A 22,871-nucleotide genomic window follows, 5' to 3' on the forward strand; every position below is an offset into this window, starting at 1 on the left:
ATATCTGAAGATTTACTATGCAGTGGAGAAGGCAGTGTTATACTGAGTGCATTAAGCTTGAACCTTCCCCCACAGAAACTATTCAGATGATTCAGAAGCTGTGGGCCACTGGTGACTGGCAGCTTCATCATGACAACGAGTCCCTCAAGCATCACACCTCGTGCAGAGGTTTTTTTAGTGAAACATCAAATCACCCAAGTGACTCAGCCCCACTACAGCCCAGATTTGGTGCCCTGTGACTTCTGGCCTTTCTGTAAACTAAAATCACCTTTGAAAAGGAAGAGATATCACACCCTCAGTAAGATTTAGGAAAATTTGATGGAGCAGCTAATGGCAACTGGCAGAAACGTGTGAAGTCCCAAGGTGCCTACTTTGAAGAGGACTGAGGCATCACTGTTCTATGCACAACTTTTCTTGTATCTTCTTCAACACGTCTCTATTTTTCATATTGCATGACTAGATACCTTCTGGACAGACCTTGTGTCAGACATTAAAACAGTTCCATGTTTCAATTCTTTACATATTACAGTACTGTCACCATAAGAACCAAGTATCACTTAATGGGGAAAGGTCAGAAGTATGCATGGTAAACTCAGGATAAGAAATGTATGTCCACTCTTGTCACCACTATTTATTTAACATTGTCTTGGAAGTGTCACCCAATATAGTTAAGATGAAGCAATAAGAGTCATGAGAATCAGAAAAAAAGAGCCAGGATTATGTTTCATTGTAAATAAATATCTCAAAAACCAAGAAAATCAATTGAAAAGCTAATGCAAACAATAGAGATACCAGAAAAATAGTGAATCCATGAAATAACATACAGAAAATAATTGCCTTCATACATACAAGCATACACTTAAAAGATATATTTTGAAATCTAATATAGAACAAAAGACATGACTTATCACAGCAACAAAAAAGATTAAAAGAACTTAGAAATGTGAAAAACTTACACAAGTAAAACATTTAAACACCTTCCTAAAAGATCCAAAAGCAGACTTGAAAAATACTAAGAAATAATGTGTTCTTGGATAGAAACACAGTGTCATAACAATGTCAATTCTCTTTAATTTAAAAATTTATATCAATCCACATTTACAATTACCAGGATATTAGTTTTTCTAAAACTAGATAATTCTATGGATGCAGGAATGATGTATGCATAGACAGACCAAAGAACCAGGAAAAAAAAAGTCCAGAAACTAGATCCATGTAAATATGAAATTCTATAAACCCCTACACTTTTCTTTTTAATTTCATTAATCCAACCTGAATTTGAAATAAATAGGAATCACTGAAACACAGTGTATAATACATAAAATCCCTGAATTCATGACGACACTTAAAAGAGTAAAACAACAATAAGAAAACAGTATATTCCTTCCATGACCACCCATTAATTAACACTGAACATTTCAGGGAAACTAACTCTTTATTCTAAAAGATAGCAATACTTCTCTGTATCAACTCTACTTTAGAGAAACCAGGTAGCCCTAGTAACTGAGAAAATGTCTTTCTTTAAAGAAGACATCCAAGTGATAAATACAGAGGAAGAAAAAAATAGAAAATATAAATATTTTGTAAAACTTAACAAAATAACCAATTCAAGGAAAGGTAAAGGGATGAAACCATCAGCTGAAAATTCGACATACAACTGTAATGGAGAACAATACTGCTGCCCCCGAACCTGACGTCAGTCAGACGGCATGTGCTTCCTGAAGCAGTGTAATGAGAAGCAGACAGCCTGTGAAGCATCTCACCAAAAATATAAACTTGACATCTGACAGAGTTTCACAAGCTAACTTCCATTTTATAAGAATGGTGGGGATCAAGGACCACGTTAAACAACAGAACAAAGAAAAATCATGACAACATTTTTAGTTCCCTCAACCATCTACTGAAACAGAATATGAGGGGAAAAGACTGATCTTGACTAAAAAAGGGGTAGGAAAAACAAGTACATTTAAAGATTCTCAAGGTCATCAGATCAGTAACTAGGATATGCAAATTAAAACAACAATGAGATTCCACTCCATACTTTTTGAATGGTTGGATAACAAATATTTTTAATAATGAAAAAAAAGTACTAGCAAAGATGTGGAGAAACTAGAATTCTCATATATTGCTTTGAAAAATGCAAAATGGGCAGCCACACTAGAAAACGGTTTGCAGTCTTATATGACACTAAACATACACTTACCAAGTGACCCATCAAGTCTCGAAAAATACTACTGAATATTTACCAAAAAATTGTGTATCTTTAGTGAATATATATTTGAATATTTATATCAAATTTACTCATAAACTCCCAAAGCAATCCAAATGACAAAATATTCCAAATGTCCATCAGATTGACTGGATAAACAAATTGCAGCAACATCTACATGATGGAATAATACTCAGCAATGAAAAAAGAACAGGCTTCTGATATGGAAACAACAAGGCAAATTTCAAATAATTATGCTAAGTGAAAGAAGTCTATATCCCAAAAGTCTATATCCCCCATGATTCCACTTCTATGCTATTTTGAAAAAGGAAAATCCTACTATACGGATAAAAAAAGGATCACTTGTTACAACCTTAGGGTAATATGGAGAGAGTAAAATAAAAGGAGCATGGGAGAACTTGATTATGGTATTGCTTATATAACTGTATACATTTACCAAATTCCACAGGACTCTACACAAAAGAAGTAAATTATACTGAATGTAAACTATACCTTAATAGACCTGACCTTAAAGAAAGCGAGAAGAAAGAAAAAGGGGCCTACAAGATGTAAAAACAAATGAAACTTGTTTGAATTCTGACTCAAACAAATAACTAGAAAAATATTTTTAAACAATATTGAAAATTTAACTGTAGTCTGATTTTTAGCTACAACCAAGCAATTATTTTAATTTTGTTAGGTAAGATGACTCCCTGGTAATCATTTTAAAGCCCATATTCCTTATTTTTAAAAGATGCACATTGTTGCATGCTGGGGTGAAATGATAAGCTTTAGAGCATTCAGAAAAAAAAACTAACAAACAAAAAAGGGAGACATTTAAAAACTGGCAGCTTGTATAATTCTACCACCTAGGTGATGAATATATGCTAGTCAATTATTAAAGAATCAGCTAATTATATAAGCAATTCTATTTTGTATATGTTTGAAAATATTTATACTTAGAAATTCAAATTGTAAGAGCAAACCATTTTGAACATTTATCCCACACCTGGCCACGTTTTACATACTTTATATGATAACACATTTAATGTTCACGACAAAGCTAACTAAGTGTGATTATAATCTCCATTTCACACATGAAAAAACTGAGGCACTCAAATTTTTAAGAAATTCCCAATATTAAGTAGCTAGTAACAGTCAAGGAGGCTCAGCCTACATTCTTAACCACTGCTAAATCATAGCAAAGGTTACAAAGTTTGCTGATGGTCTGTGTTATTTCTCTTAATTTGGTTATCACATTGATACATTCAATTATACATCTTCATATATATATAGTAATTAGTGTATATATATATATATAGTAATTAGTAATATAATAGTATATATATAGTAATTAGTATATCTTTAGTAATTCCCCACTAAAGCAGAGATAGCATAGTGTCTGTAATTTTCTAGATAATAACAACACACCTGTTTAGATGATAAAACAAAAAAAATGTGAAAGTTAATTACATATAATTTGGAATAAGATAATAAGTCCATTTGAACTATTATGTGGCCTTTATCTTCCCAGGGGAATGATTTAGTAAATTACAATATTGATCCCTCCACTAAACGTGTCAATATGCTCTCCTGTATGGCATAGGGGTCTCTGCAGATGTGGTTACAGGTTAGATAGAGGCCATGAATTAGGGAGATAATCCTGGGTTACAGGGTGAACCCAATCTAATCATAAATCCTCAAAAGTAGAGACTTTCCTGCTTTACCTCAGAAAGAGGTGTATGTAGTGACAGAAGAGTCAAAGATGCAATGTAAAAAGGACTCCCACCTGCGGGTTGTGGCTTTGAAAATCCAGGAGAGGGGCCATGAGCCGAGAACTGTAGTTGACTCTAAACGCTGGGAGTGTCCTGCGGCTGCTAGCTAGCAAGAAAATACAGGCAACTCTACAACCTCTGGCAAGTGAATGTGCGCAATGACCCAAAGGAGCAAGGGAATGGATTTTCCCCTAGAGCCTCCAGAGGGAAAGCAACCCTGTCAAAACTTTGATTTTTGTCTGCTGAGACACATGTTGAACCTCTGACCTACATGAATTTAAGATCATATATTTGTACTGCTTAACCCAGTGTGTTGTAGTCTCTTATAGCAGTGATACAAAACTAATACAAAGGATAACTGATTTTTTTTCCTTTTAAATGGACCATCATGCTGCCTATTGCAGCCTTTGATAATTCAACATCAGAATTTGAACTAAATCTCTGTTTCCTCAATATGAATTTTTCAACATTCTTGCCTTGACTACATGCATTAAGCAAATGGTAATACTGACAGCAGGTAATGAGACAGTGGTTGGGTGGCCAATCTCACCACTGAATTTTTTCCAAACCTTTTCACGAACAATGAACAAAAAGATTCCATTTAAAAACTTGCATTAGTTAACAAATTATTTCTCTTTAAAAGTATCTAAAGGTATCAGTGACAGTGGTCGATTCCAAACTGTGATCGCCATCAACTCCAAAGTATCACCAGGCTGTGTTTACAAAATTTCATGCAAACACGAAGAAAACTGTTAATTTAGTTGATCCTCATAAGTGTATGCCAAATAAAGGTACAGTTGCCACTAGCTTTCCTGAAACCTTGAAAGTACTGCTAAGTTCACTGAAATTCCCTTGAACAGATATGAAATTCCCTTGAACATATATGGAAGATATATCACAGCTGCCAGTGTTAAAACCCTCTGGCACCCTTACAAATCAGAGCATCAGTTTCTAAATGTAAGTCCTCCATGAAAGTAATGACAGCCAATAATTAAATTAGGTGTATTCTTCTATCATTAAACTCACTGGGAAATTGCCAATGTGGCTACATATAAATCCCGTCATCATGGTGGTATTTTTCTCCCTCTAAAGGTGAGAAGGTGAAACTTTTCAATTCTTCCTAATTTTTGTCACCTGTCCTCTAGCTAACACTCAATCCCACCACCCTCTGTACTTTTTCAACACACATTTACTTAATGACTCTTGGAGCCAGGCATACTTCTGAATACTGGGATCTGATAAACTCAATAATAAAATAAAGACATTGCATGAGTGTCTAGAAAAAGGTGAAAAAGGAATTGGTGAATTTCTGAAATTTCTCCAAGTTTGACCTCAATATGGTACATTTACACAATGGAATTCTATGCAGCAGAAAGAAAGAAGGAGTTCCTACCCTTCGCAACAGCGTGGAGCTGGAAAACATTATACTTAGCGAAACAAGCCAGGCAGTGAAAGACAAATACCATATGATCTCACCTTTAACAGGAACCTAAATAACAAAACAAAGAAACAAGCAAAATATAATCAAAGACACTGAAATAGATGACAGGCTGACGGTGACCAGAGGGGAGAGAAGAGGGAATTTAAGGGGGCAGTGGGAAGGGTTCACAGGAACAAACTTAAAGGACACATGGTCATAAACTAAGGGGAGGGTGGTAATGGGAGGGAAGTGGGGAGGGTGGGAGGGGGGACTGGATTGGGAGTAAAAAGGAGAAAACTGTATTTGAACAATGATTAAAAAAATAATAATAAAAACAATTAAAAAAAAGAAGCAGATTCTAAAAAAACATAGGTTTTCCAGATCTAACCAGGAGATAGGGTTTCTACCATAGGCATCTCTTGACCAAAGGCCCAGTTCAGAACTACTATCCTTTCTGGAAATAATGGTACATACTGTTGTTATATCTGAAAGCACAGCATTTGCTACCACATTTTCAGTTTCCAATGTCAGAGGACCCATAAGCTTGTGGCAACTTTGTTCAGATAGATTTTTATCTGCTTATCTCTGTTTTCTTTCCAACACCTGTAATAGTGCCTGCATGTTTTATAGCACGGGTGTCAACCCATTTTCACCGGGGGCCACATCAGCCTCGAGGTTGCCTTTGAAGGGCCGAATGTAATTTTAGGACTGTATAAATGTAACTACTCCTTAACTGTTAAAGAGCTGAAATTACATTTGGCCCTTTGAAGGCAACCGTGAATGAGGCTGAAGTGGTCCCCAGTGAAAATCAGTTTGACACCCCTGCATTATATGTTGGGCTGTCTGCACCCACCATTCCACTTGAGGATTTCCACCTGGAAGCTATTCAGACCACAATGACTACTCCCGTTTGAAGCAGTGACAACATTATAATGCCTACACTTTGGTTAAATAATCTGTTCAAACATTTATCACTTACATTTATCAATTATATCTATAAAAAGTTATTACTTACATTAAAGTTTCAGATGAAAGGGGCACAATTATCACCTTCCCAGTTGTAGCAACTAAATTAAATTTAGGTTCTCTCGTTTTCAGAAGAACAAATATATTCAGCTTGCCATGACTACATGAAGCAAAACTGTCACAAATACATGGTACCAGCCTTATTGAATTGGTAACATCTGAAAATACCACTTACTTTTAGATACCTGACCTAATTGGATTTCAAAATAATCAACATTTTTAAAGCACTAAATTAATTTTAAAAAGTAATTACAATACACAGATGATATATTACAGAACTGTGCACCTGAAACCTGTAATTTTATTAGCCAAGGTCACCCCAATAGATTCAATAAGAAATAAGTTTGCTGTAAATAAATACATTAATTAGGTTACATAATTTGGGGGGTATCTATAATAAATGGTTTAGAATTGGATGAAGTAATTCCCTCCTTAATCAAAATTTTATATAAATTACTTTATTTTTTGCAACTTCTTCAAGCCTGAAATAATTTGTAACAGATTTCCTCCACCTTGCAACAACAAATGTCATTTATTTTCCAGTATCTCATGTCATTGGAGAATGACCTAACAGTATTTCTAAATAAAAACTTTATCTTTGTCTGATATTAATGTTATGAAACATGGCTCAACTATTTATTTATTTTTAAAATTCCTAAATATCTTTTGATGTAATTAAATATCTTTAATGTAACATTGGAAATGTAAAATTGTATATGACAAAAAATAAATTAAATTAAATATATATCATTTCTTCAAAGAACGAAGAAGGCATTAAGCACTTGGTAACTACTTGGAAGTGGTCAGCAATAATGCTACAATGAAGTCCAATCATCAGGACGTCCAGGTGCCCATAATATCTTAATGCTATCTAAAACACATGCCTTACACAAGTGGACTATGGCTTTCAAATGAACATTTTAAACTGAGCTGCACTAAGATCAAAGAGGAAAATAATGAATTCAAACAAGCTGACAGAAAGCTTAAAATATAAAACCTACAAGAACATGGCTGCAAACTTTCACACTCACATTTTCACTAACTTAAGTAAAATGAGTTCAAGTTAAAAAGTAGAAGTTATGCTTTCATAGTTTTTAGTAGGCATTTCTTCCCTAAATGAAGCATAATAAAGTAACAGAGAACAAGGATATCTCTGACCTTCTGCATTTATGAATGAAATACTATAATTTATTTTAATAGCAACTTAAAATGCCTAAGGCTTTTTACCTAAACTCCATAAACTACTGACCTATATACTTTACAATAGGCTGTAAAATTTACAAATGCCCAGTGAGGTTGTAGGTTTTAGTATATGAGAAAAACAAATACCAAAAATGCATTAAGTCATCTATCAATGAGCATGCATGCAACCCCCACAAATTTAATTTCAGATATACTAATACCTAGTCATTCTGTTCGAGACTCTACATGGAGTCAAACTAAGGAAGAAGGTATACCTTTTTGAATAATATATAAAGTAACATTGCTGCTTTTTAAAATTGAGGTATAAGGAACAAAAAGTATATTTAGTGAGTTTTCAAAACTGTATACTGCTGTAACCACCACCAAAAACAACATATAAAAAATAAAGTAAATGTCCATTCCCTATGAAGTCTACTTTATTCCTTTCTAATAAATTGTTCTTCTTTCTTCCTAGTAAATATGGCTGAATTTTTAACATGGCAAATAGAACTAGACATCTAAATACCTTCATTGGCAATTTATTACATTGAAATTGCCACTACTAACAAAGTTTTTCTTATTTGAAAATGTTTTCAGAGACTGAATGGTGACACACTTTCATGTTCTAAGTAAGTCCGAAGTCATTCATAAGTAAGTCTTTTCAGAAAAGGGTAATTACAGAGAAGAACAAAGAGGTGACACAGCCCAGATACCTAAGCGCCAAGCACTGGGCTAACCACTTTACGCTAATGTTCGCACATACTCTTCGCAGCACTCCTGAAAAACAGTTATGATAATCTTTACTCTGGAAATGAAGAAATTAAGATCCAATAAATTTAAGTAATTTGGCCAGGATTTCACATTTGTAGAGTCAGGATTCTAGTCCAGATCTTTTACTAAAACAGATGCTCTTGTACTACATTCCAAGCAGACTTCACAGTGGTTAATAATTTTGGAGTAAAAAATAAAGCATCAGGACCTCCTGTCTCTCTCTGCTATTGATACACTGACTCAGCTGTGCGGTCATGGGAAGTGAAGCTAAGCAGCAGCAGAAGTCCAAGGAGATGGATAAACATTTGTCCTGGGAAAAGAAGGACCTACTTGATGCAGGCTGTAAAAATCCTGCCGCTGGGCACAGGCCAGAGAGGCAAGTGCACCTTCCTGAAACCAATGTGGATTGCCTGTGAGGAGTTCCACCCCACTAGAAGGTGATTCAAGGTATAAAAGTACTGGTAGATTTCAAGAGAAGCTTCGTATTCTTGAGGGAATGACGTTGGACACCCGATCACTCATGGCACCTCAGGGAATGGTGAAAATGTCAGCTTTTTGGATTTGGTTTTCAATATCTTTCTTCTACAAGAGCCTATGGGCAGATAGAGGCTTACAGAATCCCTCGGAACATCACAGATACGTTCAGCTTGGTGAATCAGGAAAAAATTCCTTGATCAAAGGGAAGTGTGGACAGCCAAGTTACCTTCCATAACAATAAGATATTCTCCTTTCCAGAAGACCTACCAAAATATTCGTAAGTACAGCTTTGAAACTTAATATGTCCCTTTCAAAATGACTGATGTAAGTGGTCAAAGACCAAAAAGCAAACATTGGTTTGAATGCTTCCTTCCACACACTAATATCAATGACTCCTTGATTTGCAAAGTGGTTTCACCAGAAAGCTTACGAAAGACACACTGACCTGTTGCCTTACAGACACTATGAGCATTTTTTAAATTATCATCAATAACCAGGTTGTCACTGCTGTCTCTATTGTTCTCTTTTTAGACAACACAAACTTGCTTAGGGAGAAAGTGCAAATGGTAAGAATCAAAGATTATTTCTTAGAATTTGACCGAGATCCACACTGCTTAAGAGATATCCAAAAATTCCAAAGATATCCAAAATTGTAACAAATGCTGCACAAGCAACAGAAGCACTTTTAACACCAAGTCACAGTACTATCGACATGGAAAACACGTGCCCTGTTTTCTGTGATATGAAGGATGCTATTCCTCATGACAAATTTAAACATTTTATGCTACAGTTATACACATCTTTTTGCATTTTAATTGTTTGTGCTAACAGTTTTCTATATGTTTCATTTCACAAAATACAAGTTTAAAACAGGAATTGGAAAAATCTTGATTCTACATTTAGCTTTATAAAATCTTTGTTCCTTGTCTACAGACTTTGGTGTGTGGCTGAAACATGCTGAAAAATATACCACCAATATCTGCTGATGTTCATGTTTTGATCTATTCCACTATGGCTACAATTTGAGGCAAGTTGTAATTTCCTGGCATACCTGACTATGTGTATTTTGGGCTTTAAATTCTCCCACTTTTCGAACTGAATGTTCTGTCGGTGCCAACTAATGATGTCCTTAAATACTTGGAGATCTGAGGTTAAGGGCAAGTAAAACAGGCAAGCTATCTCTTGTCTGCTCTACACAGCAGGAACAAAAACAACACCTATCTTTATTGTGGCCTCCAACTTTCAAAGGGATATTGGAAAAAAGTTTGATAGGAAAAAACATTCCAGAGTTTTACAGATTTAGCCTTCATGTTTTTAAACTGCTTGTATACCTAATAATCACTTTGTTTTCAAATCCTGTAGTGTCCAGAGTTAATTTTCTTAGGGTTTTAAAGCTTATATTAAGGTTTTCTGGTCTGATACTATGAACAGTTTGCAGGTGGAACAGAGAAGTAAAAGGCAAACAAATACCATATACAATGTTTTGATCAAAAGGAAAGAGTAAAACACAATTTGCCTTTTTCACATTTAATTATCATGTATTTAATGTGCCATCTGTAAAACATTCTGGCCATAACAGCAACTAAAAACTGTAAGCAACTGCATAATTGAACTGTCTAAATAAATATATCCTTTCCATATACTTTCTTTTAATTAATAAAATGTCACTGTATTTTAATGAAGCTACTTTTCTTAGCATTGGAGACTTTCACAGTGGAAGGAATATAAGGTGGTATATACTAACCTTTCAATTTTTTTTAACGAGGAAACTAATGAAGAGGACAGGAATGAGTTGAAACTGGACATAAAACCCAGTCTCTTTATTCCAAGCCTGGGCTCCTCCACGTCCATAATTTTTGAATATCCTTAGTCTCAAAGCTTTTCTAAAAACGTAATCAAATGTAGAAGTTTGACATAAAAACAGATCGAAGCAGTGATGTTCAGGTTGAAGTTGGTGGGAACCACAAGTGCCAGTCTGCTCACTCTCCCTCCACCAACGTTTTCAGGAATCCCTTAGGTTCAGGGGAATGCATTTGAAAGCCATCTGCTCTACACTATATCCTCTCAAAATAAATCTGGAAGAAAGTCAAGTTTAAAAATGTAAAAAATTAAACATCAGTACAAAAGACAAATTGTAGTTCAATATAACAATATGAGACGTGTCCCAAGTTAGTTCATGATGAAGCACCAAACGCATGAGGAATTCAGAGCTCTGGCAGTGGTCTGGAGTGAGTCCCCAAAGGGAAGGACTGACTTGGGCCTTAAAATTTGCAAACAACAGCTTTGACAAGGGGTCAATATCCATAATAGAACTCATGCAACTCAACAGCAACAACAACAAAATCAATCTAATTAATAAATGAGCAGAGGACCTGAACACACTTCTTCCTAAAGGACATACAAATGAATAGCCAACAGATATATGAAAAGAAGATCAACTTCACTAGCTGTGAGACAAATGAAAACCAAAACTACAATGAGATACCACCTCACCCTTGTTAGAATTAACAAGACAAAAATAAGTACTGGAGAGTCTGTAGATACAAAGAAACACTAGTTCACTGCTGGTGGAGTAATGGAAGGGTGGGGGGGAATAAGGCAGGGTAAATAAAAGTACCAAAAAGACTGGGCATGCATGCACTGCCCCAGCAATTGGGATAATGCACCCATGACTCAGCAGAAAAGAAGCCCTAATGACTGACATTTGGGGCTAGGTAGGTGATTGGACGGGAGGGACAAACCCTCCCATCTACTTCTGCAGTGGTGGAGGGAGGATAATGGGGGCAGTTTTTAAAGTAAGAGCACATGGAAAACGTGTGCTTTGCTCCCTCTTTGATCTGGTTAGTCTGCAGCTGGGGCTCAGACCCTTAAACTGGTGGGCCTCGGGGGAAATGCATCGCCTGGGAGCATTCCCCATGCTCCTACCCACACACTCCAGAATCTGCCCCGCCAGCAATGCTGCAAACTAGGCTGGTAAGAGGAGAGCAAAGGGGAGGAGGCTTGTGGGCGGGCTGGTCCCCGGAGGTGGTGTGGCCAGGTAGCAAGCCCCACACACCTTCTCCACACAGGAAACCATCAGTGTCGGCCACCTGCCCACATGCTCCTCCAGCGGTGGACCCCATCAGAGGTGGCCACCCAACCACAACTTACACACTCTTCTAACAGGAGGCCCCATTGAAACAGTGTGCAGCCAAGGGGGGGTGGGAGGCAAATAGGGATTTGGAATGGGGCCCAGAACTCAGGGTGTCCAGGAAATATTAGAAAGACATATAGGATGTCCTCACCCCTTCCCCCCTTCAGGTGTGAGTTAGGGGAAAGGACAAATGGCGCAGGGCCATTGAGAGCTGTTTTGCACAGCAACAGCTTTGCAGCTAACCTCTGGTGTGGTCATTTAACATATCTATAACCTTTAACTGGTTGCATAGATATGTTAAATAGCTATAGCCAGGCTCTGAGCTAGGGGAATGGAAGTAACTTCCCCCGCAAGACATAACTTAGGGGTAGGTCCGCCAAGTTATAGTGCCTGAGTGGGGGCTTGGAGAAGATTGGCTCCATGACATGGGGCCACACCTGCCCAGACTTACTATGGCAGCCCAGTAAAGCTGGGAGAATAAGAGAGTGCTGGCAAGTGTAGTCAATTGTGGGAGGAGTGGAAAATGGGGATGCAGAGGATTGGCGTGGGGATTTAAACCCAGACTCGACAGCCATTGAAGAGAGAGGATCACGCAGCTGTGGCAGTGCAGAGAGCCACTCAGCTTTGGCCATGTAGGAGAGCCACGCACTTCTGGCAGAGTGGAGACCCCTGCAGCTTTAGTAGGGGGAACCACCACACGGCTTTAGCAGAGAACCACCACTCAGCTTTAGCTGGAGATCCCAGGGACACAGCTGAAGGTTCCGGGAACCAAGGGAGGCCTACCAGCCAAGCACGGATTACTGGGAAGAACCGGGGGCTGCCTGAGCCATGGACTTATATTTCTTTTTCTGAGATACGGTACCCCAGGCTGGGCAAAGGGGGGAAGGAAGGACTGTGTGTGTTTGTAAGTGTTTTAAGGGACTTTGGGATTTTGAAGAAGACATTAGGTCACTACTTTAAGTCTATATAGCATTAAGTAAACGCTTTCTTTCCTTTTCACGAATCTCTGGCATTGAGAGATGTTTTTCCTATAAGGCAGCAGACAGTCGAGCCCAGTAGGGGGTTATTTTGATAATAGTGTATGGCCCTTGGCCCCCTTTGTTCTGTAACACCATCAGTGGTGGACCCCTGCCCACAGCCCCGTGCTCCTCTGTGGGAGCCCCACCAGCAGCAGCTACCTGCCCACTGCCCATGCATTCCTCCAGGGCAGGCTCTATTAGCATCTGCCACCCACATGCCTCCAGCGGGGGCCTGTCAGTGGCAGGCCCAACACCCTTTCTCCACAGGTCAGTGGCCCAATGACCAGAAGCTGCCCTGATTATGTCACTTCCCGCCATCACTACTACCTGTGCCACCCCAGGCAGAGCCTCAGGCCCACCACACTAACATGCAGGATGGGGCTTAGCAGACCACCAGAGGACAGTGGCCAGAGGGAAAGGACCGCACACGGTGGATAGGATGCCTGGATGTACAGACTCCAAAGGATGAAAAGGACAGTACTCTGGGTGGGAGGAGAGGTTCCTGGTACAACCTTAAACTGAGCTGGTAGAGAGTGGCAGGGTGATTTTCTCTGAGGCTTTTTATTTTATTTTATTTATTTATTTTTAGAGAGGGAAGGGAGGGAGAAAGAGAGAGAGAGAGAGAAACAACAATGTGCGGTTGCTGGGGGTCGTGGCCTGCAATGCAGGCATGTACCCTGACTGGGAATCGAACCTATGACACTTTGGTTCGCAGCCCACGCTCAACCCACTGAGCTACACCAGCCAGGGCTATTCTTTGAGCTTTTTAAAGGAAACAGGTTTTGATGCAGAAATCTGCCATTATTTCAAGCTGCATATAACTTTAAATAAAGGATTACTTTTCCTTTCCACCAGACTCTATCTCCAGAGATTTTGCTTATGGGAGGTGAGTGGTAGGACCCCACCGGCTGTTCTGGAACAGAACGAGGCTGTCGGTAACAGTCTGAATGTAAACTGATGCAACCACTATGGAAAACAGTAAGAAGGTTCCTCAAAAAATTAATACTTGAGTCACCATATGACCCAGCAACCCCACTTCTGGGTATCTACCCCCAAAATTGAAAACATTTATTCACAAAGATTACAGACATCCCTGTGCTCACTGAAGCATTATTCACAGTGGCCAAGACATGGAGACAATCAAAGTGTCCTTCGATAGAGGATTGGATACAGAAGATGTAGTACATATATACAATGGAATACCACTCAGCCATGATATACTGCCACTGTGGCAACATGGATGCATCTGTAGGATATCATGCTAAGCCAAATAAGCCAGATGCAAAAAGCTGAGAACTATAAGATTTCACTCAGATGCTGGATATAAAAGGGGAAGGGTTTATAGGAACAAGTATAAAGGACACATGGACAAAAACTAGGGGGGTGGAAATGGGAGGGAGGTGGGGAGGGCTGGGGGGTGGGCTGGGATGGGAGTAAAAGGCAGAAAACTGTACTTGAACAACAAATAAAATTTATAAATAAATAAATAAAACTAAAAGTGACAAATAAACAAGATAAACAAAGACAGAGACAACAGTATGGTGGCTACCAGAGGAAAGGAGGATGGAGGATTAGTAAAAAATAAAGGGGTCACATACATGGTGATGGAAGTAGATTTGACTGGTTGTAAACACATAATGCTCTACACACACTATATGTATATAGAATATATCAGGATTATATACTTGAAACCTATATAATTTAATTAACTAATGCCAAGCCAATAAATTATTTTTTTAAAAAAACATGGGTTAGTAGTGAAGGAGGGAGAGGCAAGGGAAAGCGCATTAGCAGCAGCACTGCAACAAGAACAATTTAATTTCAGCGTAAGTGAGCAGACCAACAAAGTTCAAAGGATGGAGTGGGGAAGTGGGACTGGTGAAGTTAAACAGAAATATATGTTGGAACCAGGTTATTTCACATTAATGAGTTCCAACTTTATCCTGCAGGCTGCAGGGAATTGAACTGAAGGTTTCTGAGCCAGGGAGTAGCATGGTAAAAGTAAAGTGTTTTAGGAATTTTATTCAGAAGGTGGCATAACAATATTCTAGGGAAGAAAAACAAGAGGAGAAAGATCAGGTTATTCATAAACATCCAGGCATGATAATGATCAAAACCAGGTTAAAAGCTGAAAGGACAAAAGGAAAGAGAGAGAGAAAACATCAGGAAGATGTAAAAGGCCCTAGAAAGCTATCTGTCATCCCACGTACTGGAAGCACAGTCTGGACAGTCCCCACGCGATGATTCATATCTCAGATGGTAACTGAACTGTGTGACCTCTAAAGTTCCCTTCTGTTCTGAAATTAAAATTCTGTGTAACGGACTGAGTAGATTAATAAGCGGTGAGGTGGAGGGAACTAAAGACAATTAAAAGTTTAAAGCTTGCTTGACTGTGAGACCTCTGTTACTAACCATTACAAAACAAAATAAAAAGCAGACCCAGTTCCTTTTAAAATGTTGAAAAATTTAGCCCTGGCTGGCATAGCTCAGTGGATTGAGCGCAGGCTGCAAACTAAAGTGTCCCAGGTTTGATTCCCAGTCAGGGTACATGCCTGGGTTGCAGGCCGTGACCCCCAGCAACCACACATTGATGTTTCTCTCTCTCTTTCTCCCTCCCTTCCCTCTCTAAAAATAAATAAATAAAATATTTTAAAGATGTTGAAAAATTTAATCCAAAAAATTAAGTAGCATATGATGATGCATAATCCTCTAGAGTGAAGTGCTTCTAATGATTTATGACCCACATTTTCCCATGCTATACATCAAAGGAGATAACTCAGAAGAGAGAACTGGGTTGTTATCAGTGCCAATATAAAATAGTGCAAAATCTTTTTACATTTGGTCCTTTAAACCAGTCACACAGAGACACTCAAAGGCAGGTAAATTACCTCTGAGCATGAATGAGAATAGCACTTTATGGTTTAGAGCTTGCATATATATTTTTTATTAGTTCATTGGTCTGAGGGCAGCATTATAGTTCCATTTTCTTTGTAACTCTGCATAGCACTTAATATACACATTTTATGCAAAAGAAAAGAGTTGACTAGTTCATGTTCAATTTTAGTCCGCTGTTGGAACAGATCTTTTTTCACTTATTAACATATATTGAGTTGCTATTATTTTACATATTTATTACTAATTAGTATTCTAAAGTGTGCTTCCATGAACATGCTCCCAATGAAATTTATTGCCAAAATTTCTCACTTTTTCAATGTATAAAAGTGGCCTGATTTCTATATCTAGCCTCAAATATTTCCAGTATGATCTACAAATATTGTCGTACTCTTCTATGCTGACAGGTGACAATTAGCAAATTTCACCCAGGCTCTTAATTATCTGAAATGGATGATATAATTTTAAACAGCAATTATTTATAAGAAAATCTTTCTCATGCTTGCAAAGGCTCCAGAGAGGCTATTTCATGTGTCAAGGAAAAATTATTTCTGGATACCTGCTAAACACTTGGGATTCTGATACAAAGACTTTTGCCCAAACGATACTTAAAAGATACTAGTATCTTGTCAGAAGGAAAACTGACTGCTAGGGGAATAAAATACATACTGAATTGATTCACTGAAGAAGGTGATGGAGCTATGTTCCTGAAGACCCTTCAACAATAATAGGTTAGGATAGACAACTATATGCTCTGGCTCATTTCAACATCCACCTGCCATAACTTGAAACAAATACAGCAAGATTTCTTATATGATTCTAGATCTTTAAAAATTTCTGAAGAATAAAATATCCAGAATACTAATGAATGCTAAAATAAATCTAAAGTAAATTTAGATTTCAGGAGCAAATGATAACTGTGAAAATCCTGAAGTTCTGTCCTTAATTATCAATAACAATATCACTAACACAATTGAATATAAATTTACTATTAAATGAGAATCCTGATTTAACATTTTTGTGAGTCAAGGTATAGAGTGGAATCTCTAAGATTTATAAGGTAATGCTGTTATAATGTGAGGATGATACATAATGATTTCAATTTACTGTATTGTGGAGGACATTATTGCAGTTTAACATTATAAACATGGTCACACTGTTCAGCTGTGATCATTTAGAAAGTAATAAAATGTTTTTAAAACTTATGACCTATGTAGTCCCACAATAAATATCAATACATTCAAATATGAGAAAACTTGGCATGAGAAGTAATTATAACGTTTTAGTTTTACAGTAATAGATTTAAAAAGAGATTTCAGTGTATGTCTGTTACTTAACCCTGACTGATCCTGAATTTAAATTTGCCAAAGGAGCCCTGGCTGGTGTAGCTCAGTGGATTGAGCACGGGCCTACAAACCAAAGGGATGTTGGTTCAATTCCCAGTCTAGGGCACATGCCTGGGTTGCAGGCCTGTTCCCCAGTAGGGGGTCTCTGAGAGGCAACCATACATTGATGTTTCTCTCCCTCTCTTTCTCCTTCCCTTCCCCTGTCTCTAGAGATAAATTAAAAAAAAAAAATGAACCAAAGGCAGCTAAAAAATTTTTTAAATAAATAAATAAATTTGCCAAATAAGGTATTACATAGGGAAACAGAGTTTCCAGTACAGCCCATCCATTATGTGGCTTTAATGATTATACTGTGGCAAGTGTTTCAAGTCCTCCATCAGTTCCTGGACGGCTTCATATTGTAAGACCTAACAGATTCCTAGAAGGACATTGGAGGTGGCACATCAAAAATTAGGTGAAAGATAAAGCAGAGAAGAACAAAAGAAATGCACTTGGAACCCCTTCATAAATATTTCAGTGCTTCTCAAGACAGAATAAAATTCAAATCCTTTCACATGCCATTCATCAGGATCTGACCCCTCTCTGCATATGCTTTCTCCTACCTTTCCTCAATCCCCAGTACATTCACCTACTAAGCCATTTTCCCCACATTCACATGCAGTCACACCCCATGAGTTTCCTGGCAGACCCCTGCTCATTTGTCCTTAACGTCTTCCTGAGAATGTAGCTATTCCCACAATGCACCGTGCATAAACCTGTCACCAAAGCTAACACAACTGTGGCAATATCTTACTGTCTGCCTTCCCCTCTAGGTGGTAAAATAAGCAATAATTTTGCTTTCTGTATATTTCCCAAGACAGTAAATAGTTATTTTTTAAAATAAATGATTAAATGAATGAATTTTTAGTATGAAATCAGAAATGTCAGTATGTCATACTTAAATATAAAATGGGTTCAACATTTACTCAATAAATGAAACAAATATTTATTTAGCACTTATGATGTGCCAGACATCATATTAAGTGAGGAATAAATACAAAGAAGACTATAATAAGAACACAGCTATGAAGACATTTACAATTTATAAGGTACAATAAGAATTTACCAAACTACTATAGTGTAAATGAAATTTTATAATAAGTGTTATATGATATCTAAAAAGAAAAAAGATCTGGTATATTCTCTGAGGTCAGAGTATATAATGCCTACCGTCTGCCCCACCACATCTGCAGACATCTTCTAATAGTCTTCTCTGGCTCAGTGATTATTTTCAGGAACTATCCCTGTGAACTGAAAACCATTTGCTCTGTGCCATTGAGAGACTCCAGTTTGCACTGCCCCTCACAGCCTAAGCACTCAGGCTTGAAGAGTCACTGCCTGACTTTGACTTCTTCCTGAAGATGCTGTATGTGGAACACATCCTTTCACTCCACCTTCCATGGCCTTCCAAGAAGGGCCAGCCACAGGCCTTAGGGATGCGTCCAACACCTCTGCCTCTACTTGACTGGGAAGGGGAATCATCAAACCAGAATAAAGAGGAAGGTTTAACTCTGACTGGGATAACAGGTAAAGGCTATGCAGGCGCAACAACATTTGAGTTGGTCCTTACCTTTCGGGACACGTGGAATTGATAAGGGGATGACGGTACCTGAGGAAGAGAGGCCTGCCTTCTTGAGCAGTAGCATAAAATGTGAAACTGAAAGCTGGCTCAGGTGGAGTAGCCTGCTTGAGTCACACTCAATCGTATATCCAGTAAGTGTGAAAACAGATTTAAAATATTACAAAATGCCCAGAAGTGCCAGATTATGGTTTAAAAATATCAAGAAAAATCCCATCTTTTAAAAAAGGGAAGAAACACCTTTGGTAAAGAGAATGGGTTATAAATGATAAGTTTAAAAAAAAGAAAGAAAGCAGTAGGACTTCATGAAATTGGCCTTGTGGAATCACAAAGGTATTTAAGTAATAAAATGATTTTCCTTCTCCAACTGAGTTTTCTTGTCTACAAAAATAGTAATTTTATTCCTCACTTTTAGTGTAAAAAGTTTATTGAATTTTTATGTATTTTCTATATATTTATCCAAATGTGTATTTGTTGGGGCTAATATCTTTTCATTTCAATTCTTATCACTGTTGAACATCTGACATTTTATCGTGTTTAATTGATTAGAACAAATCATAAAGATGCTATTTCAGTTTTTAACGTGGAACTTTTTTAAGAACTTTAAGTACAAAAGGAACTGTAAAGACAAGAAGTTAAAGTAGAATTCAATTTCCAAACACAATTTAACTTAAATTTCATCACAATGGGCAAGTATGAATTATACAGAGTATCAAACTAAAGGAGAAGAAAATAATACTAGGATTGGATTTCCATTTTCCCTACAGTTTTTTCAGTTACATTTTCTCATCATTTCATGCAAAATATTCTCTTTTCTTCATCCAAATAATCATAACTATATCATATGACTCTCTGGCTGTCTGTGCCCGGTCCACATCAAGAAAGGAAAATAAAAGAAATCATTTAAGTGTGTCAGCATTTCATCTTTTGGTCTCTGCATGTCAAGATACAATTTCAATACGTGGCAGATTTGACTTCCCTGAAAATAAAAGTGGAGAATAACTTTGGTTAGCAACATTATGAAAATTTCCATTTATTTCCTTAATAAAATTATTCTTCATATGAAAGAATATTTTTTCCTGTGAATTTTTCCTGTATTTGGAGATGAATAAAGAAAAAGTAGTCCTTCATTTATCTTTTTTTCCTACAATGTGAGGAAGGTCTGTCTTTGCAATTCCAAATTTTAAAAAATAGAAATGGTCAGAAGACAAAACCTATATTGGGTTATCAGGAGCCAACTGTGATGAGGATTTTTAATATATTGAAAGCTGGTGGCTAGCATTAACTGTGACTGTGACTGAAGGCCACACTCACACAATAGAGCCCTGATAGGCGCTGCTTTCATCAAAGTCTAACAGAGTTTTCCTTCTCCTGCCTTCCTGGGTAGTGCCTTACACTATTGGCTACAAACTTCCAAAAATGTTCTTCTCACTTCATCTGGTTCCCTACCTACCACTCTGGCTGTTCCTCATTTTGTCTTCTTGGGCTCTATTTCATCTGCTTATTCTATAAATGTCAGAAATCTTCAGGGCCCTACCCTCAGTCCTCTAGTCTTCTTTATATTTTTTTCTGAAAATCTCCTTCCACAGCCATCTCTGTATGCTTTGATAAATTCTGTTATTTCCAGCACAGATCTCTCCCCTGAGTTCTAGATTCTTATCTCCAATAACCTACTGGATATTTCTTCTTGACAACCTCCAGGCACTTCACATTTGTTGTGTTTTCTAAAAAAAAAAGAAAAGAAAAATGTGTTTTTCCTCATGCATGACTCCACCAGCTGACTGTTACTTTCATACTCATCATATATCAATAAAGCACCAATTCCCATGATTCTGACACCTGTATATCACTTAAATTCCTCCATGACTTTCCAATACCACCACCATCTTAAGTCAGACCATCATCATCTCTTTTTGTATCAACTTTCTAAGTCCTCTACGTGACTCCAGAAATGCTCCCACCAACAGGCCACCAAGATCCGTCTCCAAACTCTACCTGTATTTTTATTTTTTTAAAGATTTTATTCATTTATTTTTAGATAGAGGAGAAGGGAGGGGGAAAATGAGAGAGAGAAACATCAATGTGTGGTTGCCTCTCATGTGTCCCCTACTGGGGACCTAGCCCACAACCCCGCATGTGCCCCAACTGGGAATCGAACCGATGACCCTTTGGTTTACAGGCCAACACTCAATCCACTGAGCCACACCAGCCAGGGCTCTACCTGTATTTTAAACATGTAAATTTGATCAAGTCATTCTCCCACTTAAATCCTTGCTGTACCCCACTGCTTACAAGATAAATGTTAGTTACATTTTAGAATGGTCTGCCAGGTTATGATCACTACAAGCCTCTGAACTTATGGAGTCTACTGTTTTATTGGGAGAGGCAGAAAATAAACAAAAAATAAGTAAATAAAATAGTGCTTCATTTAAACAGCTCAACTGAAATAAATAGTTAAAGAGATAGACCTATTAGCTGTAAGCATCACTAATATAATATTTGAACTCCTGAGTAAAAGAGAAGAGTAACCTGGCTGGCATAGCTCAGTGGATTGAGCACGGGCTGCGAACCAAAGTGTCGCAGGTTCAATTCCCAGCCAGGGTACATGCCTGGGTTGCAGGCCATAACCCCCAGCAACCGCACATTGATGTTTCTCTCTCTCTCTCTCTCTCTCTCTCTCTCTCTCTCTCTCTCTCTCTCTCCCCCTCCTTTCCCTCTCTAAAAATAAATAAATAAAATCTAAAAAAAAAGAAAAACATTTCTAAAAAAAAAGAAAATGTTTAAAAAAAGGGAGAGAGAAAAATAATTCAGGATACATCCAAAGAACAGAGAAGTACTGACAGTGTATTCCTTCTACTTTCTACTCCTTGCCCCACATATTAAGCCAGATGTAGGCACACTTGAGAAAAAAATGTGAGTTTGTCATTTTTAAATATGGTGTAATAAGAGATGGTATAGAATAGACTACTGTGGTGGGGTACGAATTAATTTCACTTTTGTTTCATGAAAATCAATGCAGATATGCATGGCCCACAGAGTAGGATTTCTAAAGTAAGATAAGAATGGGTAAGCTCCTCCTTTTAAAAAGAAAACCCAGTCATCTTCACCTCTCCCAGCCAAAAATATTGTTTGTCTTTTAAGGAACCTCTATTAAAATGTGTCAGTGAGTAGTGACAATTGTCAATTCAGCTTTTGGAGATGGTCTTCCACTAGCACACATGTTATGTTATGAAATATTAAGTAACACAGAGTTAGAACCTAAGAGTCTCATTTAAAAAAAGTTCAAAATTATATCATAAAAACAATAAAATGAAATTCAATACTATATTTTTATAGCATCAATTCAGCAAGCATATTTTATTAACTCCCTGTCTATAACAAGGTAATGGTTGAAAGTAGGTGATTGATATATAAATCTACATGTAGCAGGGCCAAACTTGGGTGGAGGGGAAACAGATGCTTCTCACACCATCGCCACTGGCGCATCTAATCAGACTGTGCTCCAGGAAGGCCTCCGGGAGATGGCCTCCATTGGGATTAAGGAAGGAACAGTGGCCATGCTCTGCACCAACAAACACTCCAAGCTGGGGGCAGAGAAGTACCATTCAACCTAGCCTCTGACTGCACCTGATAAGAGTTTGAATGGCCAATATATAATTTAGCAAATCATGCTCTTTTCCAAATTAATGAAAATTAAATACATGTTACACCAGTATACTTGGTGAGTTCCTGTAGCATAATTATGATTTGCATTAAAGAACAATAAGTGACTCAAAGCCTTGTTCACATTTTGGATGGGATTTTAAAACAAAAATACATAAATTATATGTAGAAATAACTTTATATAATTAGTGCTAAATTTTATATATCTGTACCTATTTTCCCCTTAGAGTATAATAAGGTCATTCTGACTAAATCTTGATCCTCTCCCAACCCATTGGAGATGAGTAATAATTTTGAGAGAAAGTGTAAGTACACCCTTCCCTACATAACAAATTTCAAA

General features: G+C 37.5%; 1 protein-coding gene and 1 pseudogene across 4 annotated transcripts in view; one reads left to right on the forward strand and one right to left on the reverse strand.

Moving 5' to 3' along the window:
- The window catches only part of CTNNA2 (catenin alpha 2), a 1,104,880-nt gene that overhangs the window by 1,040,596 nt on the left and 41,413 nt on the right, over positions 1-22,871 (reverse strand). The window lies entirely within an intron of this gene.
- LOC123811297 lies at positions 8,880-9,516 on the forward strand (annotated as a pseudogene).

The sequence above is a fragment of the Phyllostomus hastatus genome, unplaced genomic scaffold, assembly GCF_019186645.2.
Source record: "Phyllostomus hastatus isolate PE091 unplaced genomic scaffold, TTU_PhHast_1.1 phas_scaffold_78, whole genome shotgun sequence".
Classification (NCBI taxonomy): Eukaryota; Metazoa; Chordata; class Mammalia; order Chiroptera; family Phyllostomidae; genus Phyllostomus; species Phyllostomus hastatus.